The sequence below is a fragment of the Gopherus flavomarginatus genome, chromosome 7 (genome assembly GCF_025201925.1).
Source record: "Gopherus flavomarginatus isolate rGopFla2 chromosome 7, rGopFla2.mat.asm, whole genome shotgun sequence".
In the NCBI taxonomy this organism is placed as follows: Eukaryota; Metazoa; Chordata; order Testudines; family Testudinidae; genus Gopherus; species Gopherus flavomarginatus.
Genome location: NC_066623.1, coordinates 28094586 through 28119384, shown reverse-complemented (window position 1 = coordinate 28119384; position 24799 = coordinate 28094586). Strand labels below are relative to the sequence as shown.

Here is a 24799-nt window from a genome sequence, read left to right as displayed (position 1 = left end):
AAGCAGTTAACCATATTTTAAGGAACCATTTAGGGTGAAGTGACCCATTAACATTTCTCCAGTTATAGGGAGGAAAGGGAGTGAGGGGAGAGCATCTGGGGACGGGGCAGTTGTTACTGAGTTTGGATAGTTATAATAAGCCATAAACGCAGTCTATGATTTTTAATGTTTAGCACAGTCAGGGTGCTGGAACAATTTTTATAGTGGGGATGCGGAGAGCCATTGAACCAAACTGTAAATGCTGTATATAATGGAATCAAGGCACCTATGAGTGGAGTAATGAATTTAAGCTCCCAGGCTAATTTTTTTGACAGTGTTGTGCAGGTTGCTTTGGAGGATGAGGATAATATCAGGTACGGAGTGATGGCTCCGTAAAAAGTGTTCACCCACAGGCGACATGGTGGTTTTGGTTTTCATCATTTTCCTTGGTGAGTTCATTCAAGAGTGTAGTGATTGTCTGGCTTCACCCACATAGTTGCTATTGGGGCATTAAGTGCACAGGACAAGGTACATCACGTCATGTTAGGTATGTGTAGGACCCATCGATTTTGAAAGGTGTATTGTGGGGGGTGCTGATCAGTGTAGCAGGGGAGAGATGTCTGCAGGTTTGGCACATGTTGTTCTGGCAGGGTCGGGTGCCGTTTTGAGTGGGTGTGTCCTGGTCTGTATAGAGCTTGCTTCCGATGATGACTTGGAGAGGTTGGGGGGTTGTTTGAAGGCCAGAAGGTGGGGGTGGAGGGGCTACAGGAAACATTTCTTTCAGGATGGGATTTCCACTGAGTATGGGTTGTAGGTGTTTGAGGACAACCTATACGTATTCCAATGTGGGATGATAGATGACAAGTAGGGGTGTGAGGTTGGTGTGGGTTTTATTTATGTATTGAAGCAGTCTCTCTCAGGGTATTTGGGTGGTCCATGAATGAGAACTTTTCACAAAAACACGACTTTACATATGACCTATTAGTCCTCATCCTCAAAAGGAAAGTTGCACAATACTTTCAAAAGAAAGCTTAAATTCATAACATTGCTAGACACTAAAAATCATGTACTGAATAGACTCACTGGATTTATGGCTTATTACGACAATCAATAACCCACTAACATGCCCCCTCTAGCTCTTCTCCCCATGACTGCAAAGGTGTTAATGGGCCACTTCACCTTGAATGGGCCCTTGAAATGTGTGTTAACTTATGCTAAACACCTGTCCCATCTTGTATTTAGCAGTGACACTCAGAGCTTGTCTTCACAGTGCTGCAGCTTCACCTCCTATACTGCTTTAGCGAAGACACTTTTACGAAGACACGAGAGCTTCTCCCATCGGAGCACTTAATCCACCGCCCTGAGGCCTGGTCTATACTACAGAGTCTGGTTGACTAACTCTAAGTGTTTACACCAAAATGTTGCTCCTGCAGGTGTAACTCACACACTAGATCTACTTAAAAAGCGACAAAGAGTCCCGTGGCACCTTATAGACTAACAGGCGTATTGGATGACATACATGTGACAAAGTGAACATTCACCCACGAAAGCTCATGCTCCAATACATTTGTTAGTCTATAAGGTGCCACGGGACTCTTTGTCACTTTTTACAGATCCAGACTAACATGGCTACCCCTCTGATACTATATATCTACTTAATAATTCCACTTCCCCGAGAGGCATAGAGTCAATGTTGATGTAATTAGGTTGACAATGTTGCATTGCATTGACTGTTGCTGGCTTCTGGAAGCCGTCCCACAATATCCCACACTGATAGTTAGGGCTTGTCTACACTAGGCAGCTTTAAGCGACAAGGCTGTGTCAACATAGCCTTGTCGCTAAAAGTCAGCATGTGTGAATGCTCTCTGGTGGTATTTCATTGGCACTTTTGCTGACAAAATACTTCCAGCCTTGGGAGTGGTGTTAGCTTTATCAGCAGGAGAGTGCTCCTGCCGGCAAAGCCACGTTCACACTGCCACTTGTGTCAGCAAAACTTTTGGCTTTCGCGGGGGGTTTTAAGTACCCGGGAAAGACAAAAGTTTTGTTGATAACGTCACAGTGTATACAAGCCCTTAGATTGGTGCAAGCACTCCTGGTGAGAGCATGCACCGCTGATACAAGGAGCGTATTGTGGACATCCAAAAGCATTTTATTTATTGCGGCGGCTGTACGTCGACGTAACTTAGGTTGACATAACTTTATAGTGTAGACATACCCTCAAAGGTGGTAGCTATGTTGATGGGAGAAGCCCTCTCATAGATAGTGCTACGTTGATACTGGAGTTAGATTGGTATAACTACATTGCTCAGGGGTACGTAAATCTGTAGTGTACACCTGGCCTGAACAAGTTTCCCAGAGGAAGAGCTCTGGGTAAGCTCAAAAGCTTCTCTCTCTCTCAACAGAAGTTGGTCCAATAAAACATATAAACTCAAAACATCTTGTCTCTCTAATATCTTGAGACTGACATGGCTGACAACAACACTGCATAACAATGGCCTCAAAAGTATCAAACAATGAGCTTTTTGCATTTGGGCAAAGCAAGACCGTATTTTTCTCAATTAAAAAAAAACAGCAAAAATTGAATGCAAGTTGGATAGAGAGCATATTAAAATCATGATATCTTTAAGCAATGAGAAATTGCATTGATTGAATGGAACTGTTTATATCTCTGTGGTTGGCAGTGTTTTCCAGTGAATTTGTTTTCAAAGTGGAAAGAATGAGTGCTGTCAACAAAAGAAAAATAAAAGGTACATTTATTGGGAAGGAGACATCAGTCTTTTTCTGTTTGTAAATGCTGACGAGCAGGGTTTAAAGGAGGGCTAATGTCACCCATTTGTCTTAATTAAAGAGTTAATTGCTCATGTATCCTGATTTGGTTAGTTGATCCTAGTGCCATGAAAAGTCCTTGCTTCTATGTATTTTATTGACCAGTATAATGACATCATCAGTAAGATTCAGAATTTATTCATGCTTCAGCCTATCCTCGTAACTTTAATAGCCTCCTACATGATAAAATTTTCAAGAGCAACGGAGTCCTTTAGTATGGTACAGAATACAGAGAGGTCTGTTCAGGAAGCTGTTAAATGTCTCAGTTCAGCTGTCACTGAAGTATTACTTCAAAGTCTAGAGTCATGAAGATAAGTAAAAAAGTAATTTTAAAGACTAGTTCTCAGAAAATGTATATATGGAAATAGAAGAAAACATCTACAAAAATGCAAGACGTTTTTATTCAGTTTTTCACAACTGTAGTCATAGTCAAACAAGCAATGACACCAAAAGAGACAGACAAGGTTGACAGTGTGTTTTATGGATTAAAAACGAAATTGGTTTAGTCATGTGTCATAACACAACAGATGGGAACTCTGATCTGAACAAAGACCAGTTAACTAACTAAGATGTCTGAGAGGTTTTTCCATGTAATATCTTTCAAACTTCTAAACTATAATTCCTCAAGTTAGTTCTAGAGAAGTAATTAAATGAAATTTTCATGCAGGGGGAAGTGTCGGATGGTATTGCTTTTGATTAAACCCTTATGCAGTACTTTAAAGAAATGAAAATACAATAATAAATCACAAAAACAATGGTTGATACAAGGTCATCCTTACAATGAGTCTTGGCAGGTGACAATTATATTATGGTACATAGCAAGCAGAAATTGATTCTATCACGCAAACATGGTTCTTACTGAGGGCAGAACTTGGTCTTCAAGGAGCATTAGGCACGAAATGAATCTGACCCTACTATTATCCTCAGTCCTGAGAATACAGTATTTGCTTTGGTGAAGGCCACGGGGAAACCTCCTGCCTTTTCTCCCAAGTATATGGAGTAGACTAAATATAGCATAGGAGGATGCTACAGTTTTTGAAACTTTAAGAATTTCATGGTGGTCTTTACTTTACAAGCGTCCTCTTTATTCTGCTTAAGTTTTCTAATTCACAAGCCAGCATGTCCAACAACGCTGGTTGTCAATGCTTTCCATGGACAGACCAGCAATTCTTGTTGCTAATACTGCCTCTGTGATCTTGTCCAGAGTAACCTTCTCCAAGATGTGATCAAAATATTTCTGCTTAACTTTGTATGCTATATGATCAGAATAGCACTGCTCATCTCTTGGGATGTAGTGTATTCTACAGAATAGAGAAATCACTCAGGAGACCTCGGTTTGATTCCGGGCTTTGCCACTGGCCTGCTGGATGATCTTGGGTCAGTCACCTCAACTCTCTCGTGAATCAATTTCCTCATTTGTAAAAGTGAGATATTTTACTTTTCTCTGAAAAATACTTTAGATTTACTGATTACAAGTGCTATATGAGTGAGATATTTTTTGAATAGTCAGTTATCAGAAGGGTTATCTGGGTTCATTTATGGCATTTGTGACATGTTGATTAAAATACAAAATAATTACTTTTCAATAGATTCCAGATGTCACTAGCTTCTTTCATTGTTCAGCTCTGGGAGAGACTTCCTTAATGAATTATAGATTCCTGCAGTTGTACCTGAACTACAAGCAAACCTCTCAGTCCATCTTGTCAAGTACTTAAGTATAGCACAGGACTTTTGGTTACTCTTAAAAATGAGTGCTGATAATACACCTGTTCCATTTTCTATTGTTTGGGCTTCCTCACAAGACTTTAGTTGTATTAAACTATTTCTGAAATCATCAGCAATCCTCTTTCCAAATCATGAGCAATCCAAGCTCAGTATGTTTGCTAAAACAACACCAATGACTCATTTATATTTTGAACTACTTAACTTCATTATCTGTGCAATGCTTAAAGTTTATTTGTATGTTTTTTTAAAATGGTTTGCAAGCTGTTTTGTAGAATCTTTAAATCTCTTTTGGAACCTTCATTTTCTTTGTTGCTTTGAGATGCCAATGCTCAAACAACAAAACAAACACTTAAGGAAAGTGCCATAAAGGTTCTTGAATATTAGATGGTTGGCTTGGGAACAATGACACGAACTTTTTCAAAGAATTATTTAAAAAGAACATAAGAGCAGAAGTTTAGGAGTGGGTTTTCATTGAACAGAATCTTCAGAGATGTTAAAAACTCTAGTGACCTGTAAAATTTCTAGTTCAACCATTTAGCTGTAGCACTTTGCCATTTATAAAAGACTTCCACAAAATCTGAAAATAACCCAAACAAGTAAGTAGTAACTTGTTTAACAGTCTCTGTTCCCTAGCTAAAATAACCTGCTATGAATAGGGAGTAAAATTTCATAAGTAGAAAGCTTATTTCTTAAACATTTTAAAGTTACTCTACTGTATTTTTGTACACCAAGTCAGGGAATGGCTGGTGCAACTTCTTACAACATTACTAACTTACTAATAAACATGTGCATGAGGCGGAACAGAACACACAGGTTATAATTCTTTGGCTGTGCCTAGTAACATAAATAGCTCCGATACCATCAGTTGAAGAATTGAGGAATTAAACTTTCCAAAAGACTGATGTGTGAGGATTGGACATGCTAAAAGCAATGATGAAAAGAGGCTGTTAAGAACTGGAACAACATTCAGAACAGAGGCAATAGGACCACAATGGTATATGAATGAAAATAAACACATCCCTGAGAAAATGCTTCATCAACATAAGAGCAGCAACAAAGCTGTGAATCTCCAGATAAGCAAAAAATGTTTTTGAAGAAAAAACAGCATGCAAGGTAGGACTTCAAAGACTAGAGAAGATCTAATGCACAGAACTGAATAATATAAAAGAGAGACAGAAAAGGGAAAGAGAGAGACAAAATAGTCATACTAAGCACCAGATTCACCCCATCTGTGTCCCCAGTTTATATTTTTTTAACCCTTTGATCCCAACACCCGGGTATCAGTTTAATGATCAAAGAGGAGCAACATTTTAATCCTATAACAGTCAAGTATCCTCAATCAGCTCTACAATTCCTTCTTTTGGCCCACCTCTTCACTCCCGCCTCCCTCTATGTCACTCCTCTACTATTATATATCCTTAACATAAATTTTCAGCTCCCCTCTAGGTTGGATGGCTCAGCCTCAGCTACTAAATTGCCCAATTCTTTTTCATGCTGTTCCCTTGCTCACCCATACAGTGGCCTTTCTAAAAGGAACCCTGAAAATCATTGTGTCCTAGGCCTACAGTAGTTCTCATCGCAGAGGGTAAGAGAAAATGTAATGCGAAAATAAACCACAGAATAGGCAATACATTGCTGCATTGATTCTAGGACTCAAAATGATAAATCCAAAAGAGGAGCAAGACTTATTTAGTTCTACACAAGGACAGTCAAGTAATATAACAATTTGTATTAAAAACGGAAAAAGGAAGAAAACACCCTGCAACTTGGGTCCAGATCCTGCACCTCTAAAGTCAATAGGATTTTTGCTACTGACTTCAGCAGATCTTCATCTGGCTGGTAGTGAAAGCATAGTAATGTGCTGTTTTTTTCTGCTCTGTAAGAGGACCTACTCAGACTGGATGACATGCTGTCAAGGTTCCTCGCCCACTCTGAACTTTAGGGTACAGAAGTGGGACCTGCATGGACACTTCTAAGCTTAATTACTAGCTTAGATCTGGTACTCTGCCACCATCCAGAATTCTAGTGTCTGGAGCACTATCTGTCCCTCGCAAACTTTCCCCTCCGTGGGTTGCCTTGAAGGACTTCACCAATTCCCTGGTGAACACAGATCCAAATCCCTTGGATCTTAAAACAAGGAGAAACTAACCATCCCCACTCCTTTCCCCCCCCCCACCAATCCCTGGTGAGTCCAGATCTAATCCCCTTGGATCTTAAAACAAGGAAAAATCAATCAGGTTCTTAAAAAGAAAGCTTTTAATTAAAGAGAGAAAGAAAAGTAAAAATCATCTCTGTAAAAATCAGGATGGAAAATACTTTACAGAGTAATCAGATTCATATAGCCCAGAGGAACTCCCTCTAGCCTTTGGTTCAAAGTTAAAGCAAACAGAGGTAAAATCCTCTCAGCAAAAAAGGAAAATTTACAAGTTGAGAAAACAAAAATAAGACTAACACGCCTTGCCTGGCTATTACTTACAAATTTGAAACATGAGACTGATTCAGAAAGATCTGGAGAGCCTGGATTGATGTCTGGTCCCTCTTAGTCCCAAGAGCACAAACAAAAGACTTCCCTCCACCAAGATTTGAAATTATCTTGTCCCCTTATTGGTCGTTTGGGTCAGGTGTCAGCCAGGTTACCTGAGCTTCTTAACCCTTTACAGGTAAAAGAGACATTAACCCTTAACTATCTGTTTATGACACATGCATAGAAATTTCAAAGTGTTTTATCATCCAGATAAGATCTTAAACATGTTTTCCCCCCCCCATGACATATGACATACTAAGGAGAATTGTAATGCCTCAGTGATTGCTGACAGGGCAATGGCCACAAATGGCTAACTGGACTCTGATGTCGAAGTGGCAGTAAGTATTTTGGAAACTGAATGGCAGCCACAGAGGAGCTCTGTGAGAGGAAAAATAAAATCAAACAAAAATAAAATCCAACCAACCAAATAAAAAAAGTGTAAGGTTTAAAAACTAATACAGCATAAAGGAAATACCTTTCACTTAGAAGCCTAAGTCCTACTGACTCGCAATGGTAAATAAAAATTGAAATTGATTTTACATAGGATTTAGTTAGGCTCCTAAGTGAAGGTTTTGAAAATTTTACCTCAGAACAATTTGCCACATCTTGATTGGTTAGGAGAATAGGCACTAGTAAAGCTTTTCAACAAGAAAATCTTAATTCATAACACTCATGGAGTATCTGTCTAGAGTAATGTACTGTTCAAATGTAGTTAAGGCTGATAGAGGCTGAATGATGCTATGAAGATGATGATGTTCGGTGATTTGCACGATACAAGCGCGCACGCTCTCTCTCTCTAATTTTATATGCAATTAAAAGACAAGGCCTCTGCCCTGTGGAGATCACGATCTAAATTCAGTGCACAGCAAACTCTCTCTCTCTTTCTCTAGAAAGAGAGAGATTTCGCTGTGCACTGAATTTAGATTGTGATCTCCACGGGGCAGAGGCCTTGTCTTTTAATTGCATATAAAATTTTACCTATGGTTTTATAAAAGTTACCTGATCACATCCCAGAACAGCAACCCTGGCAATATTTGACACTTCAGAAGGAAAGGCCCAACAAGAGAAACTACTGTTTCACAGCTAGAAGTGGTTCCTTCCAATATGCCTCATTGCTGTTTTGAAGGGTGGTGTGGGGAGATTTGCTCTAGTGCTGTTCTATGGGTAAACAGTAGGCTGCAGTGTCCAAACGCTGCTGAAAGGCACTCTTTATTATCACTACATTCATCCAAGTTAAAACTGAATTGTAGTAAATATGGAATAGAAACAATATTAAAATGGCATGGGGTAGCGTGTCTCGATCCAAGCATTGAAATAGGAACCAAGAACTCAAGAATTCTCATCTTGGTTCTGCCACTCATTCACTATGTATCTGTGGACAAGTCACAACTCTTTTGTATCAGGTTTCCCCATGCGAAAAATAAGGATAATACCTCTCACGTCTCTCAGAAAACAGTGTGTGGATTGACTACAAAGCATACATATATGGGCTCTTTACTGATCATCATCCTTATCACTACATTTATGGACTAGTCATAATATACACACATTCCTACAGCTGTGGTTATAAACCCTAACATTACTCAGGCAACATTTTCCTTGCCTGCTCAGTCCAGATTTTTGCATTTAGATAGACTCTTTACAGTGGCCTTTTAATATGATGGTTTTTATACATACAACCATTAAGGTACAATGGAACGATATGCCTCCCCCCCACTTCCACACTAATATCAATGATCATTAATCATGCTAAATGATAAAAGAAATGAGCATATATAAAGAAAACATTGCCATAGGGAGAGGTTGCAAAAAAGCTGATCGGTACAGACTGATGCCAGTGGTATACAGGGCTATGTTAAAAATTGTACAGGATCTCAGTAAAGATTGACATTCAGTAGATTAACTTCTATCTCATCTAAGTAGTAACATTAATACTCTTGTTTTATCTCCTGCTCTTTGGACATTCAATCATTGCACCTCAAAATGACTAAAATCTCCTAAGGAATAAGCATCTATAAGAATTTCCTTTTTTGTTCATCCTGCTTCAACATTTGGACAATGTCCTCCTCCTCTTCCCCCCTCCCATTTATATTTTTAGTTTAACTACTACATATCAACTGCTGGTGGCCCTTAGAGAGCTAGCTGATCATCTGATGCCAGCTTTCCTTCTTTCAGGATGCTAATCTGCATTACAAGACAACTATGTAGCCAAATGATTTTAGTTTATTGTTAATTTATTGTGTGATGCTATGATTAACTAATATGTCATATATAATCATTGTATATTAAATATGACTCTTCCATGAAAGCAATTACTGTAGAGGCTGCAGGGATGTAATGCGATGACGAATGGTAGGGGTAGGGGGTCTGTGAGAATCTCTATTAAAGTATGACTCACCCTATGATAAAGTTGAAAACTGCTTATTTTAAGAGTATTTCATGATGGTGCACATTGAGGATGATGATTGCTACTCTATATTGAGGGACAAATTAATGAAATCAGACATTACAGACATTTGTGTTTAAGACAGTTCCCAGCTCTGCCATGCACTTGCTTTTAAATGAGCCCCCGTGGATAGTACCATAATGTCCGATTCATTAATTTGAATCTCAATGTACAGCCGTGATCACTGTTCAATATACAGTGAAATCCTTTTATTTAAATGGATTTAAATACTTAAAATATTTGTTTTGTTAAAATAAAATAGATATTTTTAATTAAACAAAATAAGAAAGAAAAAACTCTGAAAGATAAGAAGTTGTCCAGATTGCCAGCATTACCCCTGCCAAGTCTCCAGTTGCTGATGCCCAGTCCACCAATATCACTATGGTATTATCTGGATTAAGCCTTAGCCATGTTGCCCTATGCCATTCTGCAGTTTTACAAAGCTATTGAGACTGACCTTTGGGATAGGATTTTGATGCCCAGCTCCAGGGAAGAGGACACAAAGGTGCCTTTAAGCCTTTTCACCCTGATCCTTGGGTCAATCCCAAAAGCCATTTAGATCATCTTCAGAAATGTTCCATGATATGCTGCCACAGCTGGGATTATTAGGGGCCCTTAGCTAGATCTCCCTCATTATAAGATAGTCTGGGTTGCTGGCAGGGCCTTCTCTGTGAAGGTCCCATAACTCTGGAAACTCTTCCCCTTCTTTGAATTCAATGACTTTCTGGGCACACTACAAACACCATCTGTTTAGCAGGGATTTTGGAGAGGGCTGAGTGTATGTTACCAGAATGTTGGGCAGTGGAAAGGAGCTGCTTGGCTGAGTTGATTTGAGTTATTTTTTCCTGTTTGAATGTCTGGTTTTTAATGCTGTTATATGTAATATTAATTAAATGCCAGGCACCTGGCACCTCTGCATAGATATCTTTTTAATATAGCAGCTGCCAATGACCCTCTGCACCTGCTCCAGCAGTTGGGGATAGCTAGAATAGAGGGGAAGTCTAGTCACATCTTTGATCATGCCTCTTTTTACAACTGAGACTCAGAAGGGTTGGTGTAGAACTGGCTATGTCAGTCTCAAGAACTGGAAATTCTTCAGCACAGGGTAATTTCTGACCAGCTGGTAGACCCCTTTTAAGGTTTGTACCACTGTAGTGTCATGAAGCAGCTTCCATGGGGATGAGAAACTAGTCCAATGGGTAGTTTGTTTCACTGCACCACCTAAATTTATATGATGGAAATGTAGAACTGATCATTAGCAGCAGTCCATGTTTTCTCACCAACTCTCCAAGCAGCCTCAAATACACACTGAGCAGGAGGTTTGATAAATAGCTGTTGGGCAGGAAGGCAACTGGCCTAAACCTACCCTTGGGACCTGTCAAGCAAAAATGAACAGAATACTTAACTGAATACTCCAAATAATGACTGTAAATATCCCCATAAAGTGTCATGATCAATTATATCATGGTGATATCTCATCATCCAATGCAGCCCAGAAAGGATGGAATTTTAAAGTGAACGTGAAAGACAGAAATCATGGGAAATTGAATTGCCACTAGCTTCTTAATGATGTTCCCCCAAGGATGAATCCAGGTGAATACATGTCAGCATCTTCACTGACAAATATGGTTTCATAAGTAGAGGCCACACAACAGCTTTCTTGAAGAGAGACATCTCTTAGGGAGACAATATTGGCAATCCCTACCAACAGTGGGCCCAGTTCTTTCCCTTTTGGCCTGGGCTCAGCAGAAAGGACATGGATCCTGCTCACATACTGTGGCACGCCGAGTACATTCAGAACCTCAGTGAAAAAGACTGGCCAAAAGTGAATACACAGAGGCAGATAGGTCAGTCTAATGCCAGCTCCATCTTAGTTCCATCCTGGAACTCAAACATCTAATGGACACACTCAGATTTCTCATTAGCATGAGAAACTTCTGCATGTCCAACATGACACAATGAGCATAGTCATACATCCCACTGACCATCTCATGCCGTACAGTGTAATAGGCTGGAGTCAACTGCATCATCAATATGGTTGTGCAGCAGCATCCAGCCACATCTCCCGTAGGCACCTAAAGATGTAGGTAGGTGCCTAATAAGAGGTTTCTGGGTGCTTTGGAAAATAATTTCAATAGGATTTAATAAATATAGCATTTTCCCATCAGTAAATCTCCAGTGTTTTACAATGGAGGTGATATTTTTCCCATTTTACAGAAGTGGAAACTGAGGCACGGAGAGGCACTGACTGCATAGTGGCACACAGCATGCCAATGGCAGAGCCAGTAATAAAACCTGGCTCTCCTTAAGTTACAGTTAAATGCTCTATCCACGGGAGAGCACTACATCTCATACTAATGACCTTGCATTAAATTAATAACTGGGTTCATTATCACTCTGTGCCTTAGGAAAATCATTACCTAGTAACATCAACAGAACCAAAATTAGAAAACACGTTATGTGAGAGATGTCGCCCGCTAGCGACTGGCCCAAAGAGAGAAAAAGGGATCTGCTGACTTATGAAACAGAGAGATGACTTTATGTGCCTGTGTAGAAAAAGGGATAAGGCCCAAACTTAAATATCTGGAAAGAGAGGATACCTTTCAGAAAAAATTCTGTACTATCAGTTTATCCTACTACTCTCAGGGCTACTGTTTCCCCTATTCAGATTTCCATGTCCAGTATGAATTCTCTTTTCAAATACACAACTAGCTTAATTATAAGCATAAAAACCTGGAACTTCCTTGTGCTTTGATAAGGATGTAGACATTTGCAGTTCTACCATTCAAGTTTCTCAAAAGAGAATTAATATTTCACAGAACATAAATTAAAGTGAAGAGAAATAAGAAAATAAAAGCTGGTGAGTGAGGATGATTATAATTTATTTGAAGATATGCAGCTGTGAGTTATTTGGTCTTTCTTCACAAATGAGATAAATGTCGTATCCCATCATATCCCACTGCCATGAATTATATATAACAACACTTGGTGAAATATGAAATTCTAAAAATACATTGAAAGGCTGGAGTCATTTTAATGGTTTATTATGATAGGTGCACCTGATTGTGAAATATCATCTTTCAGGGAAGATAAATGGGGACATCACTGTTTGAGAAAGTCCACTTATTTTTAAAAGATAGATTAAATGCTCCTAGAGACAAGCTATCCTGTTTTAATACCAAAACAAGAATTTCTAAATATTAATGCATGGGTTTGCATAGACCAATTAGAAAACTCTCCTAAAGTGCGTACAACTCTTAACCGGGTGACCACTTAATACATCTACACATGAGTAAATTCAGTAGGACTACATATGGCAATAAGTACTCAGCAACAGGAGTAAGGATAGCACAGGTGGCATAAAAGGAAGGAGAAAGATGTCTCACAGGGCCCTAATCACACATAAACTATTTACCAGAATGCTTGTCATACTGCGTATGACAGACCTGGTGCAGATTTTATTCTGAGTGTACAAAGAGAGCCCATAGTATTAAAATGTGTAAGCAAGATGCATACTAGAAATGAGCAAACATCTTGATAATATGGTCCAGTCTCTGTCAATATTTGGCTACTTACACATATTTGTTACCAGCATTCATGGTTCTTTGGACTACTTTCTGAAGCCAACAGTTAAAAAACAGAACTAAAGAATCCCACAAATACTCAATGTTGCCATGAAATGAATAGGAAGGAAGAACACCCTATTCAAAAACACAGCAACTTTCCACATTAAAAAGTTTTCAGTCCTGTATATATTATGATGCTGCTCTTTCTTTCACAAAATGCATGCAAGTTACCACCTTTGATGAGGAGCTGAATAATGTACTAACATTTTCTCTTTTCTGAAATTTTAGCCTCTCATTTATTTCTATATTTAACAAATAAACAACCCCGTACACTCAGATATTTAGCAGATCCAGAATTGCACCTGGGGGCCCAGTCACAGAACAGTCATCCCATTATTCACAATCATATTTTTCATTTGATCAAATGGTGTACACCTATGCTTACTTGAAAATGACTCTCTCATATGCTCAGTTACTTGGTATTTTCACATTATTTTTGGGTGCCTTGTAGGCTGGGCCATCAATTTCTCAAGAATCATTTGTAGATACAAGCATAGGTTAGACATTTCCATTATCTACCTATTTTGAAATGGGCAGCTAAAAGGCTGACATTTAGTCAGCAAACAATATGCCCAATCTTATAAGGTACCCTAGAAATATATGAGTTCTACCAAGTATATCCCATTAATGCAATAACTACTTACATAGTATTTCTCTCCTGGAAGAAAGCATTACTGGGGTACTTGCTAAAAGTTACAAATCACTCTGATAAGCATACTCAATTATAGCAGAGCTCTTCCTTCTCTGCTGCTTTCCAACCTTTTGATTTTCTCCTCCTTTCTTCACTACAGTAAATTGATTCCTTCAAAACATCCAGGTGCAAATGGATTAATGGTCTTCAACTGTGAGTATGATGGACTTTTCCCCTCCTCCTCACTAAGGTCCTTTCTGTTCAGAGACAACCTACATATCAATTAAACTCACCTGTTAATTAAAAGCTTGTTTGGAATTTTTTTTTTTGCTAGTTGGAAGCAAGAGAAAGTGTAAAAGGTGTCTGAATGCTGAGGCTTTGAATGTTAATTACTTACTCTGAGGTTTGTTCAGGATCCCTCAGGTGTTGATCGAGCACTGGCAAGAAACTGGGAAAAAGAAACAAAATTAATTTGTAGTTTTTGTTTTGGGGAAGAAACAGAACAGAAATCAACCAGCTGTCCAAATTTTTCTCTTTTCTTGTTTAGAATTATTCTTTATTCATTTATTTATAGGAAAACACCACACAGCAAACAGAAAGCAACATTCTGCAGGATTAAAGCAAATACAGTGATCATGCTTTCACTGTTAACCCAGTTTAGAAGGTGTTTTTATTTTATTTTTTTAACTGACTTGGAGAGATTTTCTGCGCCTATAATGGGGAATACTACCACCAGTAGGAAAGAAATGTGTGTATATATTAAGCGGGCACCAGTTCCAGAGTTTTCATCAGATCCACCAGTATTCTCTATTATACATACATTATTAATTAAAAATAATGACTGTATTAATAATGTATATATAAATGGGAAAGACTGACGGGTCTGGTGAAACACTGGATCTGGCAGAAAGTACAGCTGCTGTTGCAGCTGCTGTTTTTGCTCTGCCTCTCCCCCTTCCCACCCACCTACATCTATTAATAGGTGGCTTCTTGACTGTTTTCCTTCTTTCCCTCTTCACCTGTTGCACAGGCTTAATGGATACCACATAGAGTTGTTTCTTAGTAGCAAAGCTTAACTGGCTGTAGGAAATTAGCTTCTCTGTGTTAAGAAATTCTGGAAACTGTAAAGATGGAGACATTGTTCAATATTTGCCCATATAAATACAGCAACTCCAAACCTATAATAGTTTTCAGTAATTGAAATATCTGATTCAGAAAGAAGAATTACACTTTACTCTTCTAAAAGCAAGACTATCTGATTTTTAAAATTTTTTTTAAAAGATACAAAACTAGCATGCACATTTGTACACTCAATTTGCACTGTCAGTTACTGTGACTGTGCATGCAAATTAGATAATTACATATTTGAACAGGTAAGTATTGTGGTTTACACATTCTATTACAGTAATTGTGTTCATATTTGCACATATTGGCCTCACTAGCATGTTTAAAAATCAGGCCCTAAATGTACGGGCCCTAAAAATAATAATAAACAAGTATGGGTGTTTCATATCTGCTTATACCACTATATAGAATATTATTTATGGATTTATATTATATATGTGAATTGAAATTACTGAATGCACTATGGAAAGGGATATACAACTCAGATATGAACTTAAGGATATGTACTCTTTTGAATATACAGTTTAAGCTCCTCATTTTAAAAATGAATTTACTAATAAGGAAAATAGTAACCATAAATGCCTTAGAACCCATGTGGCCGAAAGCTTATGAATAAGGTTTCCTCATTTGATGACTAAGACTTTATGAAATATACCAGCCGAAGCTTTTTCCCCCTCTGTTAAGCTAGTTTAGTGTTTTAGCCGGCTATTTCCAAGTAGACACATCCATAGATTTTACTCGTCTAATCAACCTGAATGCTGCTTGATTCAATTACACCTCAAAGGTATCTTTTACAGTCTTAAAATATAACTATATTAAAACGGAAAGGTACTTTAGGGCTGGATGAAGCCAGAGATAACTTTTTATTCTAGCAACAGAGACTCAGAACAACCAACTTATTTTGACTTAGGTGGCTAGGAAGCATACATTTACTCTGCATGCCTCCTGTATGTACTGGATATCTTAGATGGTTAGGAGTGCAAGAGCTATTTGGTTAGAATGGTATCTGCTATAAAGTTAGTCAAGACCATTGCCATTGTGTAAAGGTGCCTGGTAAGTGGAAAGTATTGTGTGTTCACATTGCTAATGCAGATTTTCCCCACAGTTGGCTCAAGTACCACAGGATAATATTTGTGATCCTCACTTCTGGGATATTTCTTTTCTACTGATAGTATTAGCCAAGGGCCTGCAATATTGTAACAGGAATTTTAAGCATCTAAACTGAGTGCAAAGCTCTGAAAAATGAAGAAAATACAGTCTCTTAAGTTCATCCAAAACAAGATAGTTTTGGAGGTTGGCCAGTGTGTTTGCAAAAGTCAGATTGATGGTTTTTTTCAGTAATTTGGGATCCTTAGAAACACAGGAAGATTCCATCCATTGGCACAGTATTGCCACCACTTCCCTCCTAAAAATCACCTACACCTCTAACCCAAGCAGGTTTATGAAGCAAAATTAGTTGCATTTTAGAGAAAACTTAAGAGAAACAGAGGAAAGGTTAATTCCTTAGATACAATGCTAGGACTTCAGCAAGCCACACTGATTTATACCAGCTGAGGATATGACCCCAGTATTTCTTTGATTACTAACAAATATGTACCATATCTTAAAAAAGACTGTGTATCAATTTTCGAAATATAATAATAGCATGCATTCCATAAATAACCATACTGAGCACATGAGCCTGGCGTACAAATATAGCATGCCTTTCTCCTAAAAATAGCCTTATTAACTAACAGCACCAGCTATCCATTGCATCCACTAACAATAATGCAGTGAACATTTATAAAAGCAGCTATAAATACCAAATAAAGTTCTCAAGAACAATTTCAATTTAAGCTAGTAATTACTATTTTGGATTACCCTATCACATCATTTTGAGAATGTGAGCAATTACTTGTCCTAAAGAAAGGACTTCTAAAGACTATTTTATGCATGTGTATATGTGTTTATATGTCACATAGACACAAGACTCATTCTTTTCCTCATGGTTCAGTGATTGTCTCCCAGTGAAAAAAGGCAGCAAGGGGTCAGTTTTCAAAATGATGCATGGAAGACAGAGAGAAGATAAACATAGTTTTGTCTATGATGAAAAGTATACAGTGCCATTGGTGGGCATGCTATACTCAATTATCCAAGCAACAATGATTGAGAAAAATTATAAGCCTATAATACAAAAGAGAATTGCTTTATAAAAATCTATGGCATCTCTAAGTCTTTTGTTTTATATAATAGTTTAGTTAAAATGGACAGCTGTGTTTCCTTTTGTAAAAATGAAAATTAAAGTATTTTTCCAACAAATGGCACAATAGGTAAATATACACAGGGGCCACAAAATTAAGAGCTGCAACAATATTTCTCAGCTAACATAATCTACATGGTCTCCAAAGGTTTACAAAAAAATGGTTTTTTTTTTCCCATGGGTCTCTGACAATGGTTTTTGCTACTGCTCTATAGAAAAAGCAATCAATGACAAACAACTGGCAGTAGGTTTAAAACAAACAAACAAACAAAAATAAGTAATTCTTCACACAATACAGTTAACCTGTGGAACCAGTTACCAGGGAATGTTGTGAAGGCCAAAATTATAACAGAGTTCAAAAAAGAATTAGATAAATTCATGGAGGAGAGGTTCATCAATGGCTATTAGCCAAGATGGTCAGTGATGTAACCCCATGCTCTCGATGTCCCTAGCCTCTGACTGCCAGAATCTGGGTGTGGATGACATGAGGTGGGTCACTCAATGATTGCTGTTCTGTTCATTCCCTCTGTAGCACCTGACATTGGCTAATGTTGGAAGGCAGGATATTGGACTAGGATCACTGGTATGACCCAGTATGGCTGTTCTTATGTGTGTTGTTATGTAAACCACCACCTCTGCCCCATTGTGGGATAGACATACCACATCTCACTTTCTTTATGATGAAAACACCATTTGGAACAGTTTAAATCATAGCTAGATATGTGGTTTCGTGATATGGAAATTGATACATATATTGTTCTGATGGGATAAACTGCAAAATAGTGATTTGTAGGGAGTTGTACAAGCCATTCAAAAATTTCTTAAAATGACCTCTGCATTGGCAACCAATAATTTTATTCCTGGTGAACTTTGCAATGTGCGGAAGAGGATACTAACTTCTGGAAAATTCTACTGAGCACTGTTAGTGTGAATTTATATCAAACACTATAAGGGGGCTGTATTTGGTGCTTGAAGCACCAAATCTCAGAAAATTCCAGAGGGAAAATGATTCTAAATACTTTGCATTGCACAGATTTTTAAATAGAGGCAATGTTGAAAATGATGATAAATTCTTGAGACGAATGGTGCAGTCAGTCTCATAAGTCTTCAAGCTCCCTTTTACTGCTGTTTCCTCAGATCTTTTTAATTTTCCTCTATGCTGATTCTCAAATACTTCTTCTCTTTGTACACTCTTTTTATATTCAATCTTCAGATGGGCTTAAACTCAAAAGTTTTTCCTCTTATCTCATTGTCTATTTCCAGAAAACACTAACACAACTCCAATTTTGTTGTAAAAAAACTCTATTTTAAGTTACACAGCATAGGCTGCCTTTATCTAAAAGACAGATAAGTAATTCTTATTCATGCAAACATTTGTCATGTTATTCATCTATTCTTACATAGTGGCATCCAATCTGAATTCCAATATTTTCTGCATCTTACTGTTAATTTGTGCTTTATGGGGAATGACTATTACTTTCCTTTAAAGCATCAATCAGTGACTTCTTCTCAATAGTCATGAGGCAGAATCCAACATAAAAATGGCAAATTAAATTAAGCTTCCATGTAAGCCTTGATCTTTTGCCGGTATGTCTGAAGCTTTTCCAAAACACACAAGCCAGGCTATGTGCCTTGGTTAATAAGTGGCTGTAAAACTTTCTCCTTCTTCTACCAGGTTAATTCTCCACATTATTTGAAGAAAAGTGTCTGTGACTTATTTTAAACAGGATCAAAAATTTGCAGGCCATCAGCAATGTCTTGTCTTTTCATCTTTATATATGAACCAAGTACTATAGAGCTAGTAAAATGTCTGTATTGGTGTGTTATCATTGTGATTTCAGCAATCCAAACTGCATGCTCTGTGCACTGATGAGTATAACTCGTCCCAGTTTTCCTGGGGTAAGGGAAGGCTAGAAGCAGGTTCATTCTCTCTGCCTATTCAATTCTTTGCCTGTTTCCTAACACTGCCACAAATAATGGTTACTACCTATCATGGCGGTTTGTGTGATACGGACCCTTATCAACTGAGACTTGGACTGAAAGCATCAAACTCATTTCATATTAGCCACCACATAATATTGACCATCAGATGAGAACAACTTTTGGTCATTGCTAACCTTAGAGAGATTTGAAATAACTACTGAAAAGTGAAAAGCTCTACTAAATATGTCTATAAATATTTCATATATAAACACTTTAAGGCCTAGAATGTTTGTTTGCTGAGCTTCTGCCCATTGCAAAGGAAGGGAGTTGTAGGCCAAGCTGGATGAGCAAGCAACTCAGAGTGGGGATTAGAAAAAAGCAGAAAGCTTACAGGGAGTAGAAGAAAGGCGGGATTAGCAAGGGAAGCTACCTTGGTGAGGTCAGAACATGTAGGGATAAAGTGAGGAAGGCTAAAAGCCGCATTGAACTGGACCTTGCAAAGGGAATCAAAACCAATAGTAAAAGGTTCTACAGCCACATAAATAAGAAGAAAACAAAGAAAGAAGAAGTGGGGCCACTATACACTGAGGATGGAATGGGGGTTAAGGATAACCTAGGCATGGCCCAATATCTAAATAAGTATTTGCCTCAGTTTTTAATAAGACTAGTGAGAGTTTAGCGACGATGGAGGGATGATAAACGGGAATGTGGATATGGAGGTGGATATTACCGCAACTGAGGTAGAGGCCAAACTTGAACAGCTTAATGGGACAAAATCGGAGGGCCCGGACAATCTCCATCCGAGGATATTAAAGGAACTGGCGCGTGAAATTGTGAGCCTGTTAGCGAGAATTTTTAAGCAATCGATAAACTCGGGGGTTGTGCCGTACGACTGGAGGATTGCTAACGTAGTTCCTATTTTTAAGAAAGGGAATAAAAGTGATCCGGGTAATTATAGGCCTGTTAGCTTGACGTCTGTAGTATGTAAGGTCTTGGAAAAAATTTTAAGGGAGAAAGTAGTTAAGGACATAGAGGTCAATGGTAATTGGGACGAATTGCAACATGGATTTACTAAAGGTAGATTGTGCCAAACCAATCTGATCTCCTTCTTTGAGAAGGTGACGGATTACTTAGATAAAGGAAATGCGGTAGATATAATTTACCTTGATTTCAGTAAGGCGTTTGACACGGTTCCACATGGGGAACTGTTAGTTAAATTGGAAACGATGGGGATGAATATGAAAGTTGTAAGGTGGATAAGGAACTGGTTAAAGGGGAGACTCCAGCGGGTCGTATTGAAGGGTGAACTGTCAGGCTGGAAGGAGGTCACTAGTGGAGTCCCTCAAGGATCGGTTTTGGGACCAATCTTATTTAACCTTTTTATTACTGACCTTGGCACAAAGAGCAGGAATGTGCTAATAAAGTTTGCGGATGACACAAAGCTGGGGGGTATTGCTAACACGGAGAAGGACAGGGATACTATTCAGGAAGATCTGGACCACCTTGTAAACTGGAGTAATAGTAATAGGATGAAATACAATAGTGAAAAGTGCAGGGTCATGCACTTAGGGATTAATAATAAGAATTTTAGACATACATTGGGGACGCATCAGTTGGAAGCAACAGAGGAGGAGAAGGACCTTGGGGTATTGGTTGATAGCAGGATGACTATGAGCCGCCAATGTGATATGGCTGTTAAAAAAGCAAATGCGATTTTAGGATGCATCAGGCGAGGTAATTCCAGCAAGGATAAGGAGGTGTTAGTACCGTTATATAAGGCGCTGGTGAGACCCCATCTGGAATATTGTGTGCAGTTCTGGTGTCCCATGTTCAAGAAGGATGAATTCAAACTGGAACAGGTCCAGAGACGGGCTACTAGGATGATCCGAGGAATGGAAAACCTGCCTTATGAAAGGAGACTCAAAGAGTTTGGCTTGTTTAGCCTGGCCAAAAGAAGGCTGCGGGGGGATATGCTTGCTCTATATAAATATATCAGGGGGGTTAACGTTAGGGAGGGAGAGGAATTATTTAAGTTTAGTACTAATGTAGGCACGAGGACGAATGGGTACAAACTGGATATAAGGAAGTTTAGACTTGAAATTAGACGAAGGTTTCTAACCATTAGGGGAGTGAAGTTCTGGAACAGCCTTCCGAGGGAAGTAGTGGGGGCAAAAGACTTTTCTGGCTTTAAGACTAAGCTTGATAAGTATATGGAGGGGATGTTATGATAGGATAGTTTAATTTGGGCAATTGATCTTGGATTATCACCAGATAAGTCTGCTCAATGGTCTGCGGGGAGATGTTGGATGGGATGGGAACTGAGTTACTGCAGAGAATTCCTTCTTGGGTGCTGGCTGGTGAGTCTTGCCCACATGCTCATGGTTTAGCTGATCGCCATATTTGGGGTTGGGAAGGAATTTTCCTCCAGGGCGGATTGGCAGGGCCCTTGGAGGTTTTTCGCCTTCCCTTGCAGCGTGGGGCATGGGTCGCTTGCTGGTGGATTCTCTGCAGCTTGAGGTCTTCAAACCAATTTTGAGGATTTCTATAACTCAGTCCTGGGTTAGGGGTCATTATAAAAGTGGATGGGTAGGGTTCTGTGGCCTGCCTTGTGCAGGAGGTCAGACTAGATGATCATATTGGTCCCTTCTGACCTATGAGTCTATCAGAGAGCCAATTTTTGGTCCCAGATTCTCAGAATACATCTGTACTCTTTAAGCCTTGGCATGGGTTAGAGCAAGGAATCATGCATCAGCAGAGCATACGTGGAGTGTGGAACATTCCAGCCATGCACCTTCCCTACCCCTGATACCAAGGCTGAGCATGGGAACTGGCACACTGGCAGGAGCCAATGGAGAACAGACCGAGATCTGGCTATTTTCTGGTTCCTTTTCACCAGTGTGGCAGTGAAAAGGGGTCAGAATTCAGTGGATAATCTGGATCTAAAAGCCTACTCAGAAATCCTATAGACAGGGTATTTCCATTGTCTATGGAAGGTGGTTATTCAGATGGATGCTCATAAGATTAGTGCTTGGATTACATCTTTTCCCATAGCCAGCACAGCCTTTCAGCAACTTGTAAATGTCCAATTCGTGCTGAAAAATTATGACTATGATTCTTAGCTAATTTCAGAGGATTTGCAAATGACTGTGGAAGACTGTGTGTTAAAATGAATGTGATAAAATGCAAATAAATAGCAAACAGTGGAATCTGGATGGAAGCACAATTGTACTATAAATGTCAGAGTGGAACAATTGCTATACAAGAAGAAGAAAGCTGCCAGCCCCATGGCTGGAAGGCAAATAATTTTTAACTTCAAGTGGCAAACTACCACTGAGTGAATATCTTAGAATCCCAAGGTCACTTACAGAGAAACCAGGTGGTAAGATACTGTGGAAACAAAAATTGTAGCTATGTCTTTACTCATAATTACTCCCCAGGAAGATGTACTTTAACATTTTTTCCCTTTCACTAACCTTTACTCAGCAATCAAACAGAAGGCAGGGGTGTTGTTTTAGTTTATAACTTTTTTACTTCAGAAAGAGGGAGAGAAAGGGGAAATTGAGCAGGTGCAACATTTGTACCTTGTAATTTGTTACATCCTACTATTTTATATTCTCTGACTCATGCAGATCTATGAACTGACCAAATTATGCCCTCAAATACACATATTCAACACCCACGGAACTCAGGGGGGGTCTTGCAAGTGAATGTCAAGAGAGAATGTGGCCCAATAATCTTCTCAATCTCTCCTTTGTGCACTGAGATGGAAGACAACTTTTTTTCTGTCAGGCAAGTCTGCTATTGTCAGATAATTAACTTATTTTTCTCATTTTTGCTTTTTCCAAAATCAGGCTCTTTGTCATAGCAACATATGTTAATAATAATTAATAAAATCCTTCTGCAACTGATCCAAATGTTGAAATTTCACATTCTAAAAGCCTATTAATGTCCAATCTGTTTGCAGTATGTTCGCTATCATATTTGCCTGTAAGGTGACCGGTCCGTCTAGATTAGTATCTTGTTTCTTGTCACAGCAGATCAGACAATTGTCCCAGCAAACCTAATATCCCATTTCCTGACATAATGGATCAGATTGCTGATCCCTCACATCCAATATCCAACACTGGAAGTTTAGAAGAGGGTGCAAAATAATTTAAAAAAATTAAAATCAAACCACCTGGAAAATATATAACAAAAATCTTTTTGGAATAATATTTTTAAGCATTTGTTTATATTAGAGGAGTCAATAGAAACAGGGGAGAGCAATCACTTTCTGAAAGAAGCTGTTTCTTGGCCCTGCTGACTGCATAATTGCAGTAGGACCTACCTGTTGAACTCCAGTCATCTCATCATTTTTGTTGATATCAGCTCCAACTCTATATGATGCTTTATAAAGTGGTATGATGGAAAAGCAAGCACTAGGATCCACATGTATCAAAATGTCAGAAAGGAAGAATAAACTCACTTCTCCTGGAGCTTCTTCAAGCACACTGGCTTTCAGAGTAAACTCTTAGGGTACGATAAAAGACCCATGACACGACTGCAGCTGGCTGGCTCAGCTGACTTGGACTCATGGGACTCAGGTTGTGGGGCTATAAAATTGCAGTGTAGAAGTTTGGGCTGGAGCCTGGGCTCTGAGATCCACAAAGAGGAAGTGATGGAGCCCAGGCACCAGCAAAAACTCAAAAGTATACCCTGCAGTTTCTAGCCCTGCAGCCCAAGCCCCAGTGCAGCTGACCTGGTCTCTGAGAGTCAGTGCCAAAAGTTTTTTATTGCAGTGTAGATTTACTTAGGAAAGGCCAAATTTTCAAAGGACCTCAAGGACACAATTTCAAGGGCTCAGCACTTGAGCAGTGCAGAAACAAGATTTTCCATTTCATGGTAAATTCTCAAATTTTGACATTTGCAGGGAAACAAAAATTTGAAAACAATTTCATTTTGGGTTAATCAGAACGTTTTGTTTGTCAAATCAAGCTATTTCATTTTTGACTTTTTTTTTTAATTTTTATCATATAAAATAAAAAATTATATAAAAGGTTATGAAACAAACAAACAAAAAAGAAATGTTCCATTCTGAATATGTCTCAATACTTAATGTTTTTTCCTAAATTAAATTTAATCAAAATCAACACATTCCCCCAGAAAGTTTTTGTTGTGACAAAATGTCCTTTTCTGACAGAAAAACATTCCATTGGAAAACTTTCAGCCAGTGCTGCTCAGCACCAAAAATCAGGCCAAATGTTCCAAAGTACTCAGTGGATTTGAAAAACTGATTACTTTGTTTAGTGCCTAAATGGGCACTGAGCTTTGTTGAAAATATGATCCTTGCTGTTTACGTCCAAGCTTTACTTGTGTTTCTGGATAAAAGAACAAACTTACGAGCTAATAACTGGACACCTTTCATGACCACTGAGTTCGTAAAGAACAAAACAGGACATAGTGTTTATATTCTTATCATTTAGGCTGTTGTGTAATCTTGTACCAAAACCATGATATACGTGCTAGTGCTATAAGCTCATTAGTCCTCTTTGGAGTAACCAGAGTTTTTTGATGTTTAAAATATTTAGAGGCAGGGCTAGAATTTGTATTTGTATGTGTGTAAATTGTATCAGTGAAACTAACCCTCAATAACAAGCCACAATGTTGCCTCTGGTTTTGTATCAACCAGGGCCCTGTGCAGAAACAAGTTACATTGGAGAGGAGGCAGCAGGGGGAAAAGGTGGGGAATTACACTGACCCAAAGAGCTTCTTTCTA

General features: G+C 38.7%; 1 protein-coding gene across 1 annotated transcript in view; it reads right to left on the bottom strand.

Moving 5' to 3' along the window:
• Window positions 1-24799, bottom strand: part of TENM2 (teneurin transmembrane protein 2) — a 2274099-nt gene that overhangs the window by 1118282 nt on the left and 1131018 nt on the right. The window contains exon 5 of the mRNA XM_050962494.1: window positions 14155-14205. The gene's annotated coding sequence lies outside the window, so the exon portion shown is untranslated. The remainder of the gene's footprint in view (window positions 1-14154; window positions 14206-24799) is intronic.